Genomic DNA, 23,737 nt, shown 5'->3' with positions numbered 1-23,737 from the left:
GAGATTCCATTGCGATGGATTAAAGTCTCTTAAACTTGTCACTGTCTGTAAGTCAGGTTGTATGTTTTGTGAGCGCTGTTAAATGTTGGTTGACTAGGAGGGGAACGAAAGGTACAGCTGGACTGGTATCGATTTAGTAGAGAATCATTCTTTCACGGGGAAAATGTATTTTTGAATGGATGTGCGCATGTGTTTAATTTTGCGACACTACACTACAGAAAGGGGAGTTTATGGCATGAGATTGGGGAACGTTTTGTTTTACGGCACTAGACGGCACCACGATGGGATGCTGAAACTCAAGCATGAGGTTAAAATGATATTTGCGCATGCGTGGATTTCTGTAAAACAACACATTGGTTAAACTGCAGGGGGAGACAAAGGAACACAGACGACGGAACAAATACGCATAAAGAGATTTTAACACAAATCTTATAAGTTTAAACGGCGGTGGGTTAAGATGAAACTTGTTTTGGGACCTATTGAATTTATAAATTAAATATATGATAATGGATTATAATGGATTGAATTAAATAATTAAATAACGGATTAAAATAATGTTTTTGAGCGATCTATTTAGTTCTGAGTTTAGTCTTAGAGTGAATAATGTAGAACGAATGAATATTGAATGGTTGGAAATACTCAGTGATGGCATTAACTACTAAAAGCTGTTCTTGTGTCTTTGTCCCTTGTCATGAGAGACAGGAGAGAGGGGGAGCGAGGAGATACAGGAAGTGATCACGTGACGCGGCAGAGGATCAAGTCATAAAAAAGGTTACTGTTACAAGATATGTGATGTTATGACGATTTTACATAGACTTGGCAAATACTATTTCATTAAAAATTGCATTTTGGATGCTCTGTGTATCACTGGGGTTTGATGGGAATTGGAGTAATGATAGGGTTAGAGGCTTTGTTTTTGGGATTGCTTTGAAGTTGACTAATTTACTTGCATTTGATGGGTTGTGGTAATATAGTCAACACTAATGGATAAATTGGGGACATAGGATATAGGAATAGAAATTGGTTTTAATTATTCATGATTTTTAATTGACTTATTTGGATTTATTTGGAGTTGTTAGGTTATATTAAGAATTACAGGGGGGAAGGCTACATAAGCTATATAGTCTAAAATAGTTCACAATAAAGGAATATAAAAGGCTTGATATAGGGGAAAATTGATTAAAATAGTCATTTTTTAATCTAAGTAGGGTTAGAGAGTAGTGTTAGAAAGACAAATGGCAGATGTTAGTACACCTTTCTCACATATGGATTCAGCAGAAAGACACCCACCTTACGAGAAGGGAGTTTTCAGTGATCATCTAGCATGGTGATTATGGCATCAGAGATGAAGACGAATACGAGCAGAAACGACGATGAAGATGAATTCAAAACTCCAGAAGGAAGGAAAACCGGGATGTCTGGGAACTTAAGGAGATGAGGATGATGAAGATGAGAGTGATTGATGAGAGGTCATGGGTGGAGGTGACTCTGTGATCAGAGGGAAGTGGCAAGAGAGGAAAGAAGAAATGGATACTAGAGATTTGATCTCTGATGAAAGTTGAAGGTACAAGAGCAAAGAAGAAATGGAGAAGTGGAAGAAGTAACACGACTGGATGAAGACCTCAAGAATTGGAGGAGAAGAAGAATACATTGAGGCAAAGATGCTGAAGAAAAGTAAGAAGATGATGGAAGATGATATTTCGAGGACAGAACTTAGAACTAAGGTTGAAGAATACTGATATGTCAACGACGAGAAGGAACAGGACCAAGAAAACTGCTGAGAGAATCCCAAGAACAGGAGAAAACAACAGAGGAAGATGAAGGAGCAAGGGAAGATCACCTGTTCTAGAGAAGATCCGGAAGGGGGGTGCATTGCTGAGAGCCTCGATTAGAGAAGAAGAGAAAATAGCCAACAATTGAAGTAAAAACAACCGGCCATTAGAAGTGATAGTGAATAGTGGGAAAATGTATGTGTTCAGCCTAAAGAGGTTAAACATCTCACTATGTAAAATTAATTAGGGTAGGATAGGGGTTTGATGTAGTAAAACAGTTTAATTACTCTTAGGGAATCAATTGAGCTCTGCTATAAAAGTCAAAGAGGAAGTAAAAGAGACATACTAATATTAGGACAATATACCTATGGCATTGTTGGGAAAGAGATGCAGGGTGTAAATTGAAGCGTACAATAAGATGTACACTAGACGACTGACTGTCTGGTAGAATATTTTAAAAAGTAGGGTTTTTTGGGAATCATTTGCTTAAAAAGATAATATCATAGGAAGGATGATAATGTATTAGATTACCTGTTAGACAATCTGTCTGGGAAAATAAACTTAATAGAGTGACTGTTATTCTGGGTTACATCCTGACACAAAGAGATTTGAGGTTAGGCTAAAGGTGTTTAGTCGGTTTTGCCAAGTTCTTATGTAGAGAAGTCATAAGCAGGTGGGGATTACCCGATCGAATATCCTCAGACAATGGAAGAGAATTTGTGGATAAATCAGTAAAATTGATGTTGCAAAAATTGGGAATTAAGCAACGTCTTGGAGCAGTTTATCACCCACAAAGTCAAGGGATGTGTGAAAGAATGAACGGGGTTTTGAAGAATCGCATTGTGAAGATTTGTCAACATACAGGTCTAAACTGGATAGCGGCGCTTCCTTTAGCACTAATGGTGTGTCGCTCAAGTGAGCTACGTGATTTACGTATGACACCCCATGAGTTGTTAACAGGAAGAAGGATGCCAACGCCTTGTTTACGAACAAGTGGAAAGGGTCCAAGCTTGGCCCTGTTGGAAGATGAAATGAGAGCGTACGTTACATATATGGCCAATTTTCATAAAAAGTTGTCCACATATGTTTCTGACAGGCAAAGACAAGAAGAGGTGCAGAAGGAGCTTGAGGAGGATAGGAGGAATACAGTACAACCGGGAGACAAAGTATTCGTAAAGGTATTCAGAAGGAAGTGGTATCACGAACGTCGTGAAGGACCATTTGAAGTGGTTCGTAGTACTGGAACAGCTGTCCAGGTTAAGGGATCTCCTACGTGGTATCATTTGTCACATTGTGTTAAGAGGGGTCACGCGGAGAGAGAGAGGATGGAGATAGGGGAGAACAGGAAGAGGGAGAGATTGTCGATGTTGGGGTTAACGTTGATAATGGTGACATTTCTGATGATGCCAGAGATGACTATGCAGGGGGTGGAAAGGAAGGAGGATTTGGGGAAATTGATTTCCAATACGTCCCAGAAGCAACAGGGAATATTTCAGCGAGATGTGAAGCATCAAATATCACCAAGGGCAACTCTGTTAAAGGAGAAGCTAGTGATTCGGTTGGACAAAATAGGCCTAGACCAGTTAGGAGAAAAGTCAGACCAAAACGTTACGAAAACTAGGAATGTAGTAACAACAATAACACCAACACGTCAGTCTGTGATAACAACAGTGGGAAACAATTTAACTCTTTCAACATTGATAGTTATTAAAGACATAAATATATCGCATTCAATTACAAGGGAACCAATAGTGCCAGCAACTAAATCAACTACTTTAATGGTAACTTTGGAAGGATTTAATGGGACGACGGCAATAACAAATGTAGGAGGTATGATACCGACACCAACAACTTTTCTAAAAGTAAACGATGTAACAGAAATGACTCAGCAAATAGTGGTAGAGAACAATATAGGTTCATCTGAAATAGTACAGGATAATATAATGGAAGTACAGGAGGATTTCTTTGGGTTCAACTTAACATCAGAAGATACATCTGATCAATACCGCTCAGTAGGGAAAAGAGACGCTAAATGGAAAGCATTTGGATTTGATTCGGCTGTTTTGAAAATTAAAGATCAATGGGCGGGGAGAAATCTTTGGTTCCAGCAGTTAACTCATGCTGTAAGATCAGTAAGGAATTTTGAGGGTCCGTATCTGTTGAGAATTCCAGCACCAGAGACGTGGGGTTCGATTTTAGAAACGGTTGCTCAACCATTGTCAAGTGGGTGTCAAGCCTATGCGTTGATGTGGCTGTTGTATCATCAACAAGCATTGACTGATAAGGAAATGTCGTTGTCAAAGCATTTGTTTAAACCTAGGTATAAGTGTTCTTGGTTAAATGAGTTTCCCTATGTGAATATGTTGGATGGTAAAGAAAGTCAGGTAACAGCGATTCCTGAAGCATTTGAGGTGAAAGCAGTGAGGGCTAAGAATTGTTTTTGTTCTAATAAAACAGATGATGTAAATGGTATGTTCATGGGAATTTCAGATTGTGATGATTATATGATGACTTTGGATAAGGACGGACAAAAAGGTAGAATGGAGAAATATGATGTAACTTTTTATATACCAGGTAGTAAGAACAACAGGACTTTGATGGTGAGAGATCACTTTTGGCCTATCAATGTAACTATTGGGAATTTTAGAGATATTTGGTGGGTGTGTGGTGATAAAGCATATATATTCTTACCCCAGGGATGGAAAGGATGTTGTTACATGTCAACGTTGAAGCTTCCATATGAGGTTTTTACAATTAGAAGGGGAGTAGCACCGAACACAGATCAAGTTGAAACTACTGTTGAAAATAGGGTTAAAAGAGACATGGCTAAATTTAGTAATCTTGAAGCCTACCATTGGAGAATAAGTCTGGGAGAGAAGTGGGGACTTGGTCTTTTTCCATGGTATGGTGTAACATTCTTAGCAGATCATATTGATAATATTACATATACGTTGCAGGGCTTTGCGAATGAAACAATAAGAGGGTTTAACCTTCTGTCAAATGCTCAAAGAAGTCACAGACTGACGTTGTTGAAACATGACATGGCTCTTGATTATATTTTGGCAAAACAAGGTGGATTATGTTTGGCTATGAATCTGACGGGGGATGATTGTTATACTTTGATCCCAGATAGTTCCGATAATATCACAAGTGTTATAGATGCTTTGAAGAATATAAGGGATGCTTTTGGGAGATCTGAGAAAGCTGGATGGTCAGCAAAGTCTTGGTTGCAAGATCAGTTAGGTCCAATAGGGGCAGTGATGGTGCAGATTTTAGTCGCAGCTCTGATAGCGTTGTGTGTCATGTTTTGCTTTTGTACTTTGTTACTGACCTTTGCAAAAGCTATGATATTAAGATGGGTTGGTGTTGTGATGCCTGGAGACAACACTCAGATGCCGTTGTTGATTGTTCCTGATCTGGACGAAGATGGACGAGGGGGTCTAGATGGACTACTGATGGATAAATATCCTTTTTTGATTATTTGATCATTTTACAATGTTTTTTTCAATATTAGTGTGATTTTTAGTATGATTTATGAATCAAGGGGGGAATGGGTTTATGTGATTCATGCATCATTTATATATCAGTTTTATATATTTATATATCAGTTTTATAGTCTTAGTGGATAGTGATGTTTAATTTGAAAGTGTTTTTTGGAAAAGATACTGTTTGGTCTTTTTCTTTTTCTTCCAGAGGCATTTGGGAGAACATGTGGAGATTGGAATACTCAAACAAAGACAATATGAAGGGACAATATGACTGGAGGAGATGAAACAAGGAGGGTGTGGCTGATTCCATCATCAACAAGTCCATTGGAAGAGGACACTACAGGGAGATGAAGTGTAGTGGACTACATTCCAGTGTTGGCAATGAAATATAGACATGTGTAATACATAATTGTGTCATATTCTTAGGTATTGATTTTAGTAGAATGATGTTTGATGTTATTGAATGCAGATGAGGATCTTAGATGCTTTTGTTTAGTTCGATGGGGTTTAGGGACAGAAGGTCTAGGAAGGGAGAGATTCATTGTACGATTCGATGGGTTGACCAGCCGTACAATGGATATTTATGGATAGGATTTTGTTTACATGTGTATTTAATTACATCATAGTTTCAAATGCATTTACATGGTTAATGAGGTTATCTGGAGTACCGACGGTGGTTGCCTGGGGCAGAGGGACCGTGAGAGAATTTTACTGTCTTGATTGATGGATGGATATCTGAAAAGATGGCTGCCGGACAGTTTTTCGCTCTTACACTCCATAGAGATTTCTTCATATGTCATAGTAATGTATTCACACTTCATAAACAGTTATTTCATAGAAAGGTATTTACACTCTAGAGAAGAATGTTTTTGGTTTAAGGTTAAAGATACTCAATAAGATAAATTGTTACTGGTCATAATCCTATTGTTGTCGAGACTTTTTAGTTTTGTCTCGAAGGGGGGAATATGTAGTGTATTAAAATTATGTCTTTGTTAAATGTTTTTCATGAAGAAATGGAAGGTTGATTATTGCTATCCAGAGGGAAGGTTTTAGCGTGACGTCACCTATGACAGACAGGAAGTGGGTGGTAAGATACGGGGATTGAACAGTAGAGGGAGCTATTCAACTCTTGGAAGGCTATATAAAGGGGGGAGCGGTGACGAAGAGTTAGAATACAGCAAGATTTATTTGGGGTCTGGTTCTCCGGATATTGTGTCCGTACTTACGCTGGAACCTCGTGGTTTGAATAAAGGCCTTTGAACACGATCCAGCCTAAGCAGACTCCTTGATTGACGATAACACCTACGAATAACCTACACTACACCATTAATACAGGTAACGAGTGGAGGACAGAGGAGCCTCTTAAAGAAGAAGTTACAGGTCTGTGAGAGCCAGAAATCTTGCTTGTTTGTAGGTGACCAAATACTTATTTTCCACCATAATTTGCAAATAAATTCATAAAAAATCCTACAATGTGATTTTCTGGATTTTTTTCTCTCAATATGTCTGTCATAGTTGACGTGTACCTATGATGAAAATTACAGGCCTCTCTCATATTTTTATGTGGGAGAACTTGCACAATTGATGGCTGACTAAATACTTTTTTTCCCCACTGTACCTTGTCCTTGGCGGTGAGACCTGTTAGGCTACTTTCTCACAAACAGACAAGCAGGTAGATAACGTTAGATGCCAAACTGTAATAACACTGAAGAGAAGAAGTAGGAGGGGACTCGGACACCACCAGTTCCCCATTTAGTCAGTCAGTCAGAGCTCCAATACATCCTCTACCGGAGTCAGTCAGAGCTCCAATACACCCTCTACCGGAGTCAGTCAGAGCTCCAATACACCCTCTACCGGAGTCAGTCAGAGCTCCAATACACCCTTTACCGGAGTCAGTCAGAGCTCCAATACACCCTCTACCGGAGTCAGTCAGAGCTCCAATACATCCTCTACCGGAGTCAGTCAGAGCTCCAATACACCCTCTACCGGAGTCAGTCAGAGCTCCAATACACCCTCTACCGGAGTCAGTCAGAGCTCCAATACACCCTCTACCGGAGTCAGTCAGAGCTCCAATACACCCTCTACCGGAGTCAGTCAGAGCTCCAATACACCCTCTACCGGAGAGAGAGAGAGAGAGAGAGAGCGCGGACAGCAGACAGAGAGCTCTCGGAACGGAACCACCACCACTCTATCCTCGCCGCGTAAAACTGGAGTCTCGAGATTTCTCCCCGGCCGTGCCAAGTCTGTTGGAAGTCAAAGAGGAGAAACCGTTGGACACTCACCAAACCAACTGCAAGCAAGGAGGGAGAGAAGAGGAAGAATTGTTAAACTATCGTCCGTCGGTTAGATGTAAAGTAGGCTATAGGAAGGCTGAAATCTAACTTGTGACAGACAGAAGAAGATCGAGTTTCTCTCTCCAGTTAGCCCCGCTACCGGGGGTTAACACAACGGCTCCGTGTCGACATGGATAAAGTTAGACATTGGCTCTTGGCTGCTATCAGCTTGCTGTTGACGGTTCGAGGAGAAGTCTATAAAGGTAAGACATTATTTTATTCTAAACGCAACCTGTCTTCCTGCGTTTCAAATCATGTCTGGTATGCTACGTTGTTACGCTGGTGCTGTTCAGGTGCTTTGTGTTTACATCGTGTCACGCTTGACTTTCTTTCATTCTTTGAAATCGGCCTAGCTGGCTATTTTGAGTTGGACCACAACAGTTCTGGATGCATAGTGTTGAGCGGGGCTGACGGTTAACGTTACGCGCCAGCCGTAATAACTTGTAATGTGATTAACCTGAAATGATCCTGCCACTTCGAAATGTAGGGTTTCTATTTGCGTTACTTAGCCTAGTGTTGTTGTCCGGTGATTCGGTAACAAATTATGGCAACATCGTATCGTTTTAAGACTTATTTGTGAACTCCATAGGTAGAGATAGTTTGCTATGCATGCGTAAAGAGTGTCCGTGCGCTCGCTGTAGCGCCGTCGACATCCAATTCTGCTGCCCGCATTCTCAACTCAACTTCAGGTTACAAGTATCTGTTTTCGTCCAAGTCTTGTTTTTTGTATATTTTTTTGACTATAAGTCACATGAGTTTAAAGATTAGAAAGAGATAAGAACCCGCGCAATGACGTTACCACATTCAATAACTTAATCAATACGTTGGTTTCAACATCATCTTCATACAAAACTAAAGGCTTCTTGAACTTATATATGTTATTGATAACTTGTTGTGAAACAGGTCAATATGAACCTGACGGTCCGTTCATTAGTGGGCAACCGACAGTAGCCTTTGAGTGCATGACCAAACGGGCGACAGAGTGTGGGTAGCCTACCCAATGCAATACAATAATATAATATGCAATTTAGCAGTCGCTTTTATCCAAAGCGACTTACAGTCATGTGTGCATACATTTTTACCTATGGGTGGACCCGGGGATCGAACCCACTACCCTGGCGTTACAAGCGCCATGCTCTACCAATTGAGCTACAGAGGACCTTATCGCGTGATAAGGGCTAATTGATTTACAGTAAAGCAGTTTTACTTCTGTTGAGTTAAAAGAAATATATATATATATATAAATAGTTTTCACTGTGTAGTGAGGGTAGATAAGTTTTAATGCATCTACAACTTGCCAAATCAACTGGAGTTCGTCTGACAAAAAGTGCCTTATTGTTAGCAGCCAGCCAATGGAAAACGGACAGTCATATGCATCCCGAGAAAACAAGATCCATTTTATTCATAATTGTATCACAATGAAGGTTTTCGTTTCCCCATATGTTGAAGTACTGTTATTTCAGAAGGTCCAACAGCGTAATAATAATATGCCAAATAGCAGACGCTTTTATCCAAAGCGACTTACAGTCATGCATGCATACATTTTTTGTGTATGGGTGGTCCCGGGGATCGAACCCACTACCTTGGCGTTTCAATCGCCGTGCTTTACCAGCTGAGCTACAGAGGACCACGTTAGGTCCATGTTTTATATAGTATCATTTTATAGCCTAATGGTGTAGTATGTTGCGTAATTAATCTTGTATACAGTACTAACTTTTGCATGTGATTTAATGTAGTTGTAAACTTCCCTTAATGATTAGAGTGTGGCTTAACATTAATGTTGCCTGTTCATTATGTTAGCCGTCCATCCATGGATCACCGCAAGGCTCAGTGGAAGTTCCACTTCCCAGAACTGTCAAAGTAAATGTATACATTTATATACACAAAAGTACATCAAAAGTAAACAACAACAAAAAATGTTTTTCCGGTTCACCCTTCTTGCTGTCTACGCTGCGCCACACTGACGTCACAATATTACTACCATAGAGGACACATGTTGTGGTGGAGGTGTAGAGGAAAGCTAATTCTAATTCTATGGGAGAACTACAGTACTCTCCCAAATCCCTATACCCCGAGGGGACTTCAAATGGTCTAATTCAGCTCCTAAAAGGGGTCATTTGAGCTGTCTGGACAATAGATTTTACTCTGTGTGTTAGTTACCAGGGCATTATGTTCATTCTGATCAATAACTTCATGCAGAGAGCCCGAGGCTGTTGTAGTAGTCTTTAAAATGTTATCCCCTTATCACGTTATAAAAAAAAAAGCTTTCACATTAAGGAGTAACACAGGGTTTACACAATCGCTGTTTAATGGATAACAATGTGTGTGTGTGTCTAAAGGTTTTTGGATGGAGCATGTTTTATAAGGTCAGAGATAGTACATCGGTTAAGCGGGAAAGAGAGCAGAGAAGTATGAAAAAATTTATGCGCTATACACGTCAGTCCCGTGTAGCTCAGTTGGTAGAGCGTGGCGCTTGCAACGCCAGGGTTGTGGGTTCGATTCCCACGGGCGGCCAGTATGAAAAAAGAAAACAAAATAAAATAAAAATATGTATGCACTCACTAACTGTAAGTCGCTCTGGATAAGAGTGTCTGCTAGATGACTAAAATGTAAGCCTGTGTGTGTGTGTGTGTGTGTGTGTGTGTGTGTGTGTGTGTGTGTGTGTGTGTGTGTGTGTGTGTGTGTGTGTGTGTGTGTGTCCTCTGAAGCCCTGAAAGGGGCAGCATGGTACACCTATTGAAATCTGTTCTATACTCAGAGTAAGAAGTTCATAATGGCTTGAGCGTGAGACAAGGTACATCACGTTATCTGGTGTGGGATAACCAACAATGGTTTCACCTTAGTGGAAATATCATTCAGTTGTTTGTTCAGATTTTCAGTCAAGTAAGATTTACTGAGTGATACACAACAATTGATTTATATAAACATCAGAAAAGCCAAACATTTCAAGACATCCCTCATCAAATATTTCTAGAGTAATTTCAGTCCTTTCTGTGTGAGGTTTATCAGTCTTGGCTTGTGGTGTAAATTGGCAGTAGGATAAAGGGAGAGACTGTGTGTGTGTGTGCTTGTGCGCAGTCATCTCTGTGTGTGCGTCTCTGTGTGATTCAGTGTGTGTGTGTCTGTTTATTAGGGGGGAGATTTATAGACGCGGTGCGCTGCGCTCCAGGTTCCCTCTGGCACTCAGGTTGTCGATAAATGTGGTTCCTAATTGCATGAGTATGTGTAAAGATATAGAGTAGGAACTAATCAATCAGATCTCCTCCCCTCTCCCCCCTGGCTGGATCCCAATACTCTGAAGTGGCCTCCTCTCCCCTCCCCCCTGGCTGGATCCCAATACTCTGAAGTGGTCTCCTCTCCTCTCCCCCCTGGCTGGATCCCAATACTCTGAAGTGGTCTCCTCTCCTCTCCCCCCTGGCTGGATCCCAATACTCTGAACCCCCTGGCTGGATCCCAATACTCTGAAGTGGCCTCCTCTCCCCTCCCCCCTGGCTGGATCCCAATACTCTGAACCCCCTGGCTGGATCCCAATACTCTGAAGTGGTCTCCTCTCCTCTCCCCCCTGGCTGGATCCCAATACTCTGAAGTGGTCTCCTCTCCTCTCCCCTGGATGCATCCCAATACTCTGAAGTGGCCTCCTCTCCCCTCCCCCCTGGCTGGATCCCAATACTCTGAAGTGGCCTCCTCTCCCCTCCCCCCTGGCTGGATCCCAATACTCTGAAGTGGTCTCCTCTCCTCTCCTCTCCTCTCCCCTGGATGCATCCCAATACTCTGAAGTGGCCTCTTCTCCCCTCCCCCCTGGCTGCATCCCAATACTCTAAAGTGGTCTCCTCTCCTCTCCCCTGGATGCATCCCAATACTCTGAAGTGGCCTCCTCTCCCCTCCCCCTGGCTGGATCCCAATACTCTAAAGTGGTCTCCTCTTATTATTCTCATTATTTCTAACATGATGAACCCGTTAAAGAGCTGTTTACCTTGGTCTCTACTGGCCTCTGTTATCTCTATAAACTCTGTCTCTTTGACCAGGCACATTATATTACACACAGCTCAGAGCTGGAGTCCTTTGTTAGGTTAACTGCCTTCTCCCTACCCATGAAACATGCCTTGTTTCCTGATAGAGGTTAGCCGTGTGTGTGTGTGTGGGGTGGGGGGGGGGGGGGGGGGGGGGGGGGCACAGCTTATCATTGCAGAGTGACTGCGGCGGAGACTGATAGATTCCCTGATGGTCGTCGTAGCGACGCATTATGTTGACTAAAACAACAACAACAACAACACATCATCTGTTTGTAAAGATACACAGCACCCCATTTGAAGTTTGGATATCATTCAGATGGTTTTTTACCATCCTATCCGTCTCAGAGATAATAGAGTCTTTCACTGAAAGGTGTGTTAAAGGGTGTCAGGGAGACAGATTCCATTGTTTGAGCCAGTGGACAATGAAATTAAATATGCAAGCAGCAAGTTTTAAGACGGTTTCATCAACAGTAGAAAAAACACGGTGCTTGGTGATTGATGACGCTACAAAGCAGAGAGAAAGTGAAGAGAGGAGAGGAGAGGAGAGGAGAGGAGAGGAGAGGAGAGGAGAGGAGAGGAGAGGAGAGGAGAGGAGAGGAGAGGAGAGACGTCTACATTTAGTTGCTTCTGTGGTTTTTCCTGCTTTCACACACACTTTGATTATGATTTATAAGGCCAGCAGGGCTGGGAATGGCCAGGGACCTCACGATACGATATTATGACGATACTTAGGTGCCGGTACGATATGTATTGTGATTCTCGTGATTCTATATGCAGGATATTGTGATTCGATACGGCAATTCTGTTTCCGAACATATTTCTCACCATATGTCTGTTGCGGAGAGACGAGAGAGAGCAGGAGAAAACTAGCTTAGATCAGTCAGGGAAATAAAAGTAGCTGAAAACATGTTGACTCACTATTTTAAAAGAAGATGGAGAACAAGCTATAGGATGAAAAATAGCGTAGTTTTGGTGTAGCTACAGCCGACTAGCGCTAGCTAACCCACAAGTTCTGTCTACCTACAGTACAAATTGAGTCAAATATCGATATAATATATTTGCGATATGTAAGTGTATGGATTTGTTTCCCCATCAATAAAGGCAAGGTAGTGTGTGTGTTTGTGTGTGTGTGTGTGTGTGTGTGTGCGTGCCTGTGTGCGTGTCTGTGTGTGTGTGTGTTTGTGTGTGGAAAGGAAACCCATTGATCCAACTGTTCAGACACTGTGTAGGCGACACAACATTGACAATGGATCGTGTGGACGACATACAACCCAGGAGACTGTCCCTTGTTTCCTGTGGTGACCCATCCCATACGCAGCTGTGAAAATAGTCATCTCTTTAGTCAGGGTTAAGTCAGACAGATGAGAGAAGCATGGTGGTGTGTGTCAAACATTTCATCTCTAAAGGGTTAGGTCGGTTCACATAAGCCCTACGACTGTTGCTGTAACCTGTCATAGAACATCACAGTCCCTAAGTCACTCTCTTAGTTATGTAGGCCTAGGAATTGCTATGATTTATGACTGACAGGCTTCTTTAAATAAAAGACTGGTTAAATCAGTTGACATAAGCTCTATGACTGTTCTGTAACCTGTCGTAGAACGTCCCGGTCCCTAAATCAATCAGTCTCTGGGTTCTAAGCAATAGTAATGAATTATGACAGACAGACGGGATGCTTCAAGGAGAGAACCTTAACGACTCTGGCAGGCTGTTTGACTCCACTATGCGGGGTTCATCACCACCATACCCCGGAGGGACACTCCACATTCAATCATTAGCTGTTGATTTGCAAGTGATTTTATTTACATTCTGAGGAGGCGGTAATAGTCTGAAGTTGAGTCCTCTGTGTCTCAGTGTGTGTCTCTCTGTGTGTGTGTGTGTGTGTGTGTCTCTCTCTGTGTGTGTGTGTGTGTGTGTGTGGAGATGCTGGACAAACAGAGCTAGTCTAATTATTCACAGCCCGTCTTCAAATGAAGACGATAAAAGCTAATGAATCACACACAGGGTCTGTATAATGAAGAGAGGAATAGAGAGAGAATAACAGATATAGGGTAAGAGAGAAGCAGAGCGAGAGAGAGAGAGAGAGAGAGAGAGAGAGAGGGTAGAGAGAAGCAGAGCGAGAGAGAGAGAGAGAGAGAGAGAGAGAGAGAGAGAGAGAGAGGAGAGAGAGAGAGAGAGAGAGAGAGAGAGAGAGAGAGAGAGAGAGAGAGAGAGAGAGAGAGAGAGGGACAGAGAGAGAGAGAGAGGGACAGAGAGAGAGAGAGAGAGAGAGAGAGAGGGTAGAGAGAAGCAGAGCGAGAGAGAGAGAGATGTCCATGTAATTTCCAGTTTGGTCTCATCATCATTTCAAAAAGAAATAAAGAAAATAAAATCAGCGCCCGGCCTGGTGGACCATGGTTACAGCAGTCTGCTAAAACAACGCCCGGCCTGGTGGACCATGGTTACAGCAGTCTGCTAAAACAACGCCCGGCCTGGTGGACCGTGGTTACAGCAGTCTGCTAAAACAACGCCCGGCCTGGTGGACCGTGGTTACAGCAGTCTGCTAAAACAACGCCCGGCCTGGTGGACCGTGGTTACAGCAGTCTGCTAAAACAACGCCCGGCCTGGTGGACCGTGGTTACAGCAGTCTGCTAAAACAACGCCCGGCCTGGTGGACCGTGGTTACAGCAGTCTGCTAAAACAACGCCCGGCCTGGTGGACGGTGGTTACAGCAGTCTGCTAAAACAACGTCTGGCCTGGAACTCTAAACTTCACTAATTAATGCTCCAAGTGTCTCTACATTATTATTAATGACGAACAAGAGAAGGATTGGAGGGAGGAGGAAGAGTAGAGGGCCTTACCACGAGTCAGACGTGGTTCTCAGACACATGTTTCACATGACTCAGACACGTGTGGTTTCCCAACATTTCCCGTGAGCTTTTGTAACTGCTGGGATCAGAACCAGGTTCTATCCGGGTGACGCCACGACCGACTCACGTCTGCCACACTGTCGCATGTGCTTTTTTTTTCTAATTTTAACGTCGACTAGGGCTGTCAAACGATTCAAAAATGTAATCGAAGTTTATTGCAGGATTTGCTGTGATTAATCACGATTAATCGCAAATTAATAATTTGCTCAAACTGAGCTGTAATTTAAGATTTTTTTTAATGCAAAAAAACATTACAAGAATATTGCAGTTTTTTATTTTGCCCAAAGTAACGGTAAAAATCAGGTAAATTGATACACACTTTTCTTTAACTTCAGCCAACTTGTTTTGACATTGTTGTTTTTAGTTTATAGATTATTATTATTAGTATTTTGGATGTTGTCAGTGTATTTTCAACGCTTTCAGACAATGCGATTAAAAAAACTATTGTGCGCTAAAGAAGAGAGGAGTGCAACAGTAACACTGGATGGCTCAGAAATAATTATTTTTAACACACTTTAATAATTATACTCAGGTAGACTAAGTTACCTTTTTACAGAATGGCTTTACAGAATTTGCAATTCCATATGTGGACACGTTGCTACTGCAACATGCTACCTTTTCACATGTGAGGAGAATAACACTATTTCACCACCACATATGAACTTGAATTCCACATGCGAAAGTTCGATTTTCACATGTGAATGTTTCTTCCGTGTGAAACTGCAAAAATCGATTTTCCCATGTGAGTGTTTCATTACATGTGTTGCTGCAAATTAGATTTTCACATATACATTTCAAATCAAATTGTATTTGTATTTGTCACATGCGCCGAATACAGGAGGTGTAGACTTTACCATGAAATGCTTACTTACAAGCCCTTAACCAACAATGCAGTTCAAGAAATAGAGTTAAGAAAATATTTACTAAATAAACTAAAGTGTTTCGGGGAATGGGGGGGGGCGGTGTAAATGTAAATGGTCTGGGTCGCCAATTTATTAATTGTTCAGCAGTCTTATGGACCTAGACTTGGCGCTCTGGTACCGGTTGCCGTGCGGTAGCAGAGAGAACAGTCTATGACTAGGGTGGCTGGAGTTTTTTGGGCCTTCCTCTGACACTGCCTGGTATATACAGTTGAAGTCTGAAGTTTACATACACCATAGCCAAATACATTTAAACTCAGTTTTTCACAATTCCTGACATTTAATCCTAGTTAAATTCCCTGTTTTAGGTCAGTTAGGATCACCACTTTATTTTAAGAATATGAAATATCAGAAAAATAGTAGAGAGAATTATTTATTTCAACTTTTATTTCTTTCATCACATTCCCAGTGGTTCAGAAGTTTACATACACTCAATTAGTATTCGGTAGCATTGCCTTTAAATTGTTTAACTTGGGTCAATCGTTTCGGGTAGCCTTCCACAAGCTTCCCACAATAAGTGAATTTTGGCCCATTCCTCCTGACAGAGCTGGTGTAACTGAGTCAGGTTTGTAGGCCTCCTTGCTCGCACACGCTTTTTCAGTTCTGCCCACACATTTTCTATAGGATTGAGGTCAGGGCTTTGTGATGGCCACTCCAATACCTTCGACTTTGTTGTCCTTAAGCCATTTTGCCACAACTTTGGAAGTATGCTTGGGGTCATTGTCCACTTGGAAGACCCATTTGCGACCAAGCTTTAACTTCCTGACTGATGTCTTGAGTTGATGCTTCAATATATCCACATAATTTTCCTTCCTCATGATGCCATCTATTTTGTAAAGTGCACCAGTCCCTCCAGCAGCAAAGCGCCCCCACAGCATGATGCTGCCACCCCCGTGCTTCATGGTTGGGATTGTGTTCTTCGGCTTGCAAGCAACCCCCCTTTTCCTCCAAACATAACAATGCTCATTATTGCCAAACAGTTCTATTTTTGTTTCATCAGACCAGAGGACATTTCTCCAAAAAGTACGATCTTTGTCCCCTTGTGCAGTTGCAAACCGTAGTCTGGCTTTTTTATGGTGGTTTTGGAGCATTGGGTTCTTCCTTGCTGAGGGGCCTTTAAGGTTATATCGATATAGGACTTGGTTTACTGTGGATATAGATAATTTTGTACCTGTTTCCTCCAGCATCTTCACAAGGTCCTTTGCTGTTGTTCTGGGATTGATTTGCACTTTTCGCAACAAAGTACGTTAATCTCTAGGAGACAGAACGCGTCTCCTTCCTGAGCGGTATCACGGTTGCGTGGTCCCATGGTGTTTATACTTGCGTACTATTGTTTGTACAGATGAACGTGGTACCTTCAGGCATTTGGAAATTTCTCCCAAGGATGAACCAGACTTGTGGAGGTCTACAATTTTTTTTGAGGTCTTGGCTGATTTCTTTTGATTTTCCCATGATGTCAAGCAAAGAGGCACTGAGTTTGAAGGTAGGGCTTGAAATACATCCACAGGTACACCTCCAATTGACTCAAATTTTCTGGAATTTTCCAAGCTGTTTAAAGGCACAATCAACTTAGTGTATGTAAACTTCTGACCCACTGGAATTGTGATACAATGAATTATAAGTGAAATTATCTGTCTGTAAACAATTGTTGTAAAAATTACTTACGTTTACGTCATTTAGCAGACACTCTTATCCAGAGCGACTTACAGTTAGTGCATACATTATTTTTTATACCCCCCGTGGGAATCGAACCCACAACCCTGGCGTTGCAAACGCCATGCTCTACCAACTGAGCTACATCCCTGTCGGCCATTCCCTCCCCTACCCTGGACAACTGTGCGCCACCCCATGGGTCTCCCGGTCGCGGCCGGCGGCGACAGAGCCTGGATTCGAACCAGGATCCCTCAAAATGTAGGCAGTACATGCAGCCTTTGTTTTTAGTCTAGGAGACTGTCAATGTCTGTAGTCCATTAGGGCACTATAAAATCCCTTCAATGTTTTGCCTGATTCCGTTAATTCCCAAGTTCCCTTTTCTCCGTTTAGATTTCCCCGTTGACCGTTTGTCCCTGTTTTTGCAGGTTTTCGCTCTCAAAAGTACACCTTTTTAATAGCAAAACAGCACAATTGGATGTTCTATGTCCACAACAATGTTTAAACCCTATCAGGTGACCATTTTTGAGGTCTGGGAAAAATGTAAGACGTTTAGATTTTGGGGTGTAGTTACCCTTAAATGCAAGCGTGGACCAGGAAGAGACCTTTGTTTGGTTAAGCGGTGTTGCTGTAGAACAAATGGCCACTGGAGTGATGCAAATGATCACGGTATAATTCTGCCAGGCAGGCTACTTTGTAGTTAACATTTACTTGCGAAGGTTTTGGGGGAAAGCCATTCCTTCCCTACCAGAAGAAGGCTATCATTAGCATCATCGCTAACGGCTACACAAAGTGTAGACATACTCGCGCACCGCACACATGCACACAGACAGGGGCATTCCTGTGCCCTTTCAGAAAGTTCATGGAAATACCAATCACTGATGCATTTTGTTCATGTCTTATGATTGACTTGGGCAGATGAATGCGTTTTCTAACAAGTTGAATAGATTTAGTTGATTTCCTACTAAGTTCAATAAATGTTTGAATATTGTTGAATTTCGGTTTAATGTCTGGATTCCGTGATTCGGTCCGCAACGCCTATTTTATAGGGCCCTAGTCCATGAACTTGTCATAAATCAACATAGGATATGCCCCCCACAGGACTCAAATATATATATATATATATATCTTGGAAATGTAAGCAAGGTTTGAGCTTCTTCAGTCTGTGTCATAAAGTGACACAGACTCTTTTTTTCCAAGATGGCGAAGTAGTGCAGTTGTGTTTTTATCGTCTGTCTGTAAATAGCCTGTAAATACCCTATTTTCGTACATTTCTCGTACATATTTCCCTATCAGACTTTTCATCCTTCTACAAGATATACTTTCCTGCAACCCGCCTCACTCAATGTGGAACGGATTCTATTATTGACTTACCTTTATCTAGAATCTAGAATCTCCAGTTGAAACTAGCTAGCCAGCTAACTAGCTACTTGCTATTTGCTATTAGCCACAGCTAGCGGTGTTTTTCACCCAGAAAAGAAAATTGGATTTTTTTCCGCGGGATTAATTTTAATCACTGGACATTGATCACCGGATATTCGGCCAGTCTGCACAGCGCGTTATCGACCCAGAACATATCAGTTTTTCCGCGGAATCACTGATTCACTGGAACTTTAACTCCGGATTCATCCCTACCAGCTGGCTACAACAAAACGGACGCTGTGGTCTGGCTAATCAACCTGAGCTAGGCCCATCTCCCAGCTATCTACCTCTCTATCAACCGGACGGGACCACATAGTATTGACACGGAGCCCCGCCGATCCTACACGACTGGTCTGCCGACGAAATCGTCTGATGTGGTTACGACGTAACCACGAAGATTCCATCCATCTGCTAGCCCTGGCCCGTTAGCACACGCTTACTCACTAAACTGAACTAGCTACTGGACTAGCTACTTGCTATTAGCCACAGCTAGCAGTGTTTCACCCAGAACATTTGATTTTTTTCCGCGGGATTAATTTTAATCACTGGACTTTGATCACCGGATATTCGGCCAGTCAGCACTGCGCGTTATCGACCCAGAACATATCAGTTTTTCCACCGGAATCACTGGACCTTTAACTCCGGATTCTTCGCTACCAGCTGGCTACAACAAAACGGACGTAGCACACGCTAGCCGTGGCCTCTTACTCACTAGCACTTCACCACCGGACCTTATGATAACTCAGCTATACAGCTGATATCTGCTGGACTGTTCCTTTTTACGGTACTACATCCTGTTTATGTTTAGCCTCAGCCCAAACATGGTTAGTTTATTGTTGTTTCGGTTATTTCTAATTGTACTATATCACTGTAGACCCCCCAGCCTAGCTAAACCTGCCTTAGTTAGCTCCTTCGTCCCTCCACCCATACACTCAGAGACCGATTCAATTGATGCCTCTAGAGATACTATCTCTTTCAGTGTTACCCAACGCTTAGGTTTACCTCCACTTTACTCATATCCTTCCATATCCTTGTCTGTACATAATGCCCTGAATCTTTTCTATAACACCCGGAAATCTGCCCCCCTTTATTCTATGTACCCAACGCACTAGAAGACCAGTTCTTAAAGCCTTTAGCCGTATCCTTATTCTAGTCCTCCTCTGTTCCTCTGGTGATGTAGAGGCTAACCCAGGCCCTGTAGCCCCCAGTATCACTCCTACTCCCCAGGAGCTATCATTTGTTGACTTCTGTAATCGCAAAAGTCTTGGTTTCTTGCACATAAATATCAGAAGTCTACTTCCTAAGTTTGAGTTATTCACTGCGTTAGCACACTCTGCCAACCCTGATGTTCTAGCAGTGTCTGAATCCTGGCTCAGGAAGGCCACCAAAAATTCTGAAATTTCCATCCCCAACTATAACATTTTCCGTCTAGATAGAACTGCCAAAGGGGGTGGAGTTGCAATCTACTGTAGAGATAGCCTGCAGAGCTCCATCATACTATCCAGGTCTGTGCCCAAACAGTTTGAGCTTCTACTTCTAAAAATCCACCTTTCCAGAAATAAGTCTCTCACTGTTGCCGCTTGCTACAGACCCCCTCAGCCCCCAGCTGTGCCCTGGACACCATATGTGAATTGATTGCCCCCATTTATCCTCTGAGTTTGTACTGCTTGGTGACCTAAATTGGGATATGCTTAATACCCCAGCCATCCTACAATCCAAGCTAGATGCCCTCAACCTCACGCAAATTATCAACGAACCTACCAGGTACAACCCTAAATCCTTAAACATGGGTACCCTCATAGATATCATCCTGACTAACATACCCTCTAAATACACCTCAGCTGTCTTCAACCAGGATCTCAGCGATCACTGCCTTATTGCCTGCGTCCGTAACGGGTCCGCGGTCAAACAACCACCCCTCATCACTGTCAAACGCTCCCTAAAACACTTTAGCGAGGAGGCCTTCCTAATTGACCTGGCCCAGGTATCCTGGATGGATATAGATCTCATTCCGTCAGTAGAGGATGCCTGGTTGTTCCTTAAAAGTAATTTCCTCTCAATCTTAAATAAACATGCCCCATTCAAAAATACAGAACTAAGAACCGATATAGCCCCTGGTTCTCCTCAGACTTGACTGCCCTTGACCAGCACAAAAACATCCTGTGGCGTACAGCATTAGCATCAAATAGCCCCGCGATATGCAACTTTTCAGGGAAGTTAGGAACCAATATACACAAGCAGTCAGGAAAGCAAAGGCTAACTTTTTCAAACAGAAATTTGCATCCTGTAGCACTAACTCCAAAAAGTTTTGGGACACTGTAAAGTCCATGGAGAATAAGAGCACTTCCTCCCAGCTGCCCACTGCACTGAGGCTAGGAAACACTATCACCACCGATAAATCTACAATAATCGAGAATTTCAACAAGCATTTTGCTACAGCTGGCCATGCTTTCCATCTGGCTACCACTAACCCGGCCACCAACTCTGCACCCTCTGCTGCAACTTGCCCATGCCCCCCCGCTTCTCCTTCACACAAATTCAGACAGCTGATGTTTTGAAAGCGCTGCAAAATCTGGACCCCTACAAATCAGCCGGGCTAGACAATCTGGACCCTTTCTTCCTAAAACTAGCCGCGAAATTGTCGCAACCCCTATTACTAGTCTGTTCAACCTCTCTTTCATAACGTCTGAGATCCCCAGAGATTGGAAAGCTGCCGCGGTCATCCCCCTCTTCAATGGGGGTGACACTCTAGATCCAAACTGCTACAGACCTATATCCATCCTGCCCTGCCTTTCGAAAGTATTTGAAAGCCAAGTTAATAAACAGATCATCGACCATTTCGAATACCACCGTACCTTCTCCGCTATGCAATCCGGTTTCCGAGCTGGTCACGGGTGCACTTCAGCCACGCTCAAAGTCCTAAACGATATTATAACCGCGATTGATAATAGACAGTACTGTGCAGCCGTCTTCATCGACCTGGCCAAGGCTTTCGACTCTGTCAACCACCGCATTCTTATTGGCAGACTAAATAGCCTTGGTTTCTCAAATGACTGCCTCGCCTGGTTCACCAACTACTTCTCAGATAGAGTTCAGTGTGTCAAATCGGAGGGCCTGTTGTCTGGACCTATGGCAGTCTCTATGGGGGTGCCACAGGGTTCAATTCTTGGGCCGACACTTTTCTCCGTGTATATCAATGATGTCGCTCTTGCTGCTGGTGACTCTCAGATCCACCTCTACGCAGACGACACCATTTTGTATACATCTGGCCCTTCATTGGACACTGTGTTAACAAACCTCCAAACGAGCTTCAATGCCATACAACAATCCTTCAGTAGCCTTCAACTGCTCTTAAACACTAGTAAAACTAAATGCATGCTTTTCAATCGAACGCTGCTAGCACCCGCCCACCCGACTAGAATCACCACTCTCGACGGGTCTGACCTAGAGTATGTGGACAACTACAAATATCTAGGTGTCTGGTTAGACTGTAAACTCAACTTCCAGACTCACATAAAGAATCTCCAATCCAAAGTTAAATCTAGAATCGGCTTCCTATTTCGCAACAAAGCCTCCTTCACTCATGCTGCCAAACATGCCCTCGTAAAACTGACTATCCTACCGATCCTTGATTTCGGCGATGTCATTTATAAAATAGCCTCCAACACTCTACTCAGCAAATTGGATGTAGTCTATCACAGTGCCATCCGTTTTGTCTCCAAAGCCCCATACACTACCCACCACTGTGACCTGTACGCTCTTGTTGGCTGGTCCTCACTACATGTTCGTCGTCAAACCCACTGGCTCCAGGCCATCTATAAATCACTGCTAGGCAAATCCCCGCCTTATCTTAGCTCATTGGTCACCATAGCAGCACCCACCCGTAGTCTGCGCTCCAGCAGGTATATCTCACTGGTCATTCCCAAAGCCAACACCTCCTTTGGCCGCCATTCCTTCCAGTTCTCTGCTGCCAATGACTGGAACGAATTGCAAAAATCTCTGAAGCTGGAGACTCTTATCTCCCTCAATAACTTTAAGCATCAGTTGTCAGAGCACCTTACCGATCACTGCACCTGTACACAGCCCATCTGAAATTAGCCCACCCAACTACCTCATCCCTATATTGTTATTTAATTTGCTCTTTTGCACCCCAGTATCTCTATTTGCACATAATCTCTTGCACATCTAGCATTCCAGTGTTAATACTATTGTAATTATTCTGCACTATAGCCTATTTATTGCCTTACCTCCATAACTTGCTACATTTGCACACACTGTATATATATTTTCTGTTGTATTTCTGACTTTATGTTTTTTTTTTTACCCCATATGTAACTCTGTGTTGTTTTTGTTGCACTACTTTGCTTTGTCTTGGCCAGGTCGCAGTTGTAAATGAGAACCTGTTCTCAACTGGCTTACCTGGTTAAATAAAGGTGTAGTTACCCTTAAATGCAAGCGTGCACCAGGAAGAGACCTTTGTTTGGTTAAGCGGTGTTGCTGTAGAACAAATGGCCACTGGAGTGATGCAAATGATCACGGTATAATTCTGCCAGGCAGGCTACTTTGTAGTTAACATTTACTTGCGAAGGTTTTGGGGGAAAGCCATTCCTTCCCTACCAGAAGAAGGTTATCATTAGCATCATCGCTAACGGCTACACAAAGTGTAGACATACTCGCGCACCGCACACATGCACACAGACAGGGGCATTCCTGTGCCCTTTCAGAAAGTTCATGGAAATACCAATCACTGATGCATTTTGTTCATGTCTTATGATTGACTTGGGCAAATGAATGCGTTTTCTAACAAGTTGAATAGATTTAGTTGATTTCCTACTAAGTTCAATAAATGTTTGAATATTGTTGAATTTCGGTTTAACGTCTGCATTCCGTGATTCGGTCCGCAATGTCTATTTTATAGGGCCCTAGTCCATGAACTTGTCATAAATCAACATAGGATATGCCCCCCCCCCCCACAGGACTCAAATATATATATATATATATATATCTTGGAAATGTAAGCAAGGTTTGAGCTTCTTCAGTCTGTGTCATAAAGTGGAGACTTTTCTGTCTCTTTCAGAGTGAGTGACACATTGACTTTATATAGTGTACCAAGAGTTGTTCCCTCGCTTACGGCCATAGCAGCCTGAATACGCCCGATCTCGTCAGATCTCGGAAGCTAAGCAGGTTTAGGGCTGGTTAGTACTTGGATTGGGGACCACCTTGGAATACCAGT

The 23,737-nt window shown here is 42.7% G+C and overlaps 1 protein-coding gene and 1 pseudogene across 1 annotated transcript in view; both read left to right on the top strand.

Annotated features, from left to right (window-relative positions):
* The window catches only part of LOC121559808 (E3 ubiquitin-protein ligase Mdm2-like), a gene marked incomplete at its 3' end in the record, with an annotated part of 159,884 nt that overhangs the window by 44,137 nt on the left and 92,010 nt on the right, over window positions 1-23,737 (top strand). The gene's annotated exons all lie outside the window — the stretch shown is intronic.
* Window positions 23,630-23,737, top strand: part of LOC123485801 — a 119-nt pseudogene continuing 11 nt past the window's right edge.

Source organism: Coregonus clupeaformis, unplaced genomic scaffold (genome assembly GCF_020615455.1).
Source record: "Coregonus clupeaformis isolate EN_2021a unplaced genomic scaffold, ASM2061545v1 scaf0856, whole genome shotgun sequence".
Lineage (NCBI taxonomy): Eukaryota > Metazoa > Chordata > Actinopteri > Salmoniformes > Salmonidae > Coregonus > Coregonus clupeaformis.
This window is presented reverse-complemented; position numbering and strand designations above follow the sequence as displayed.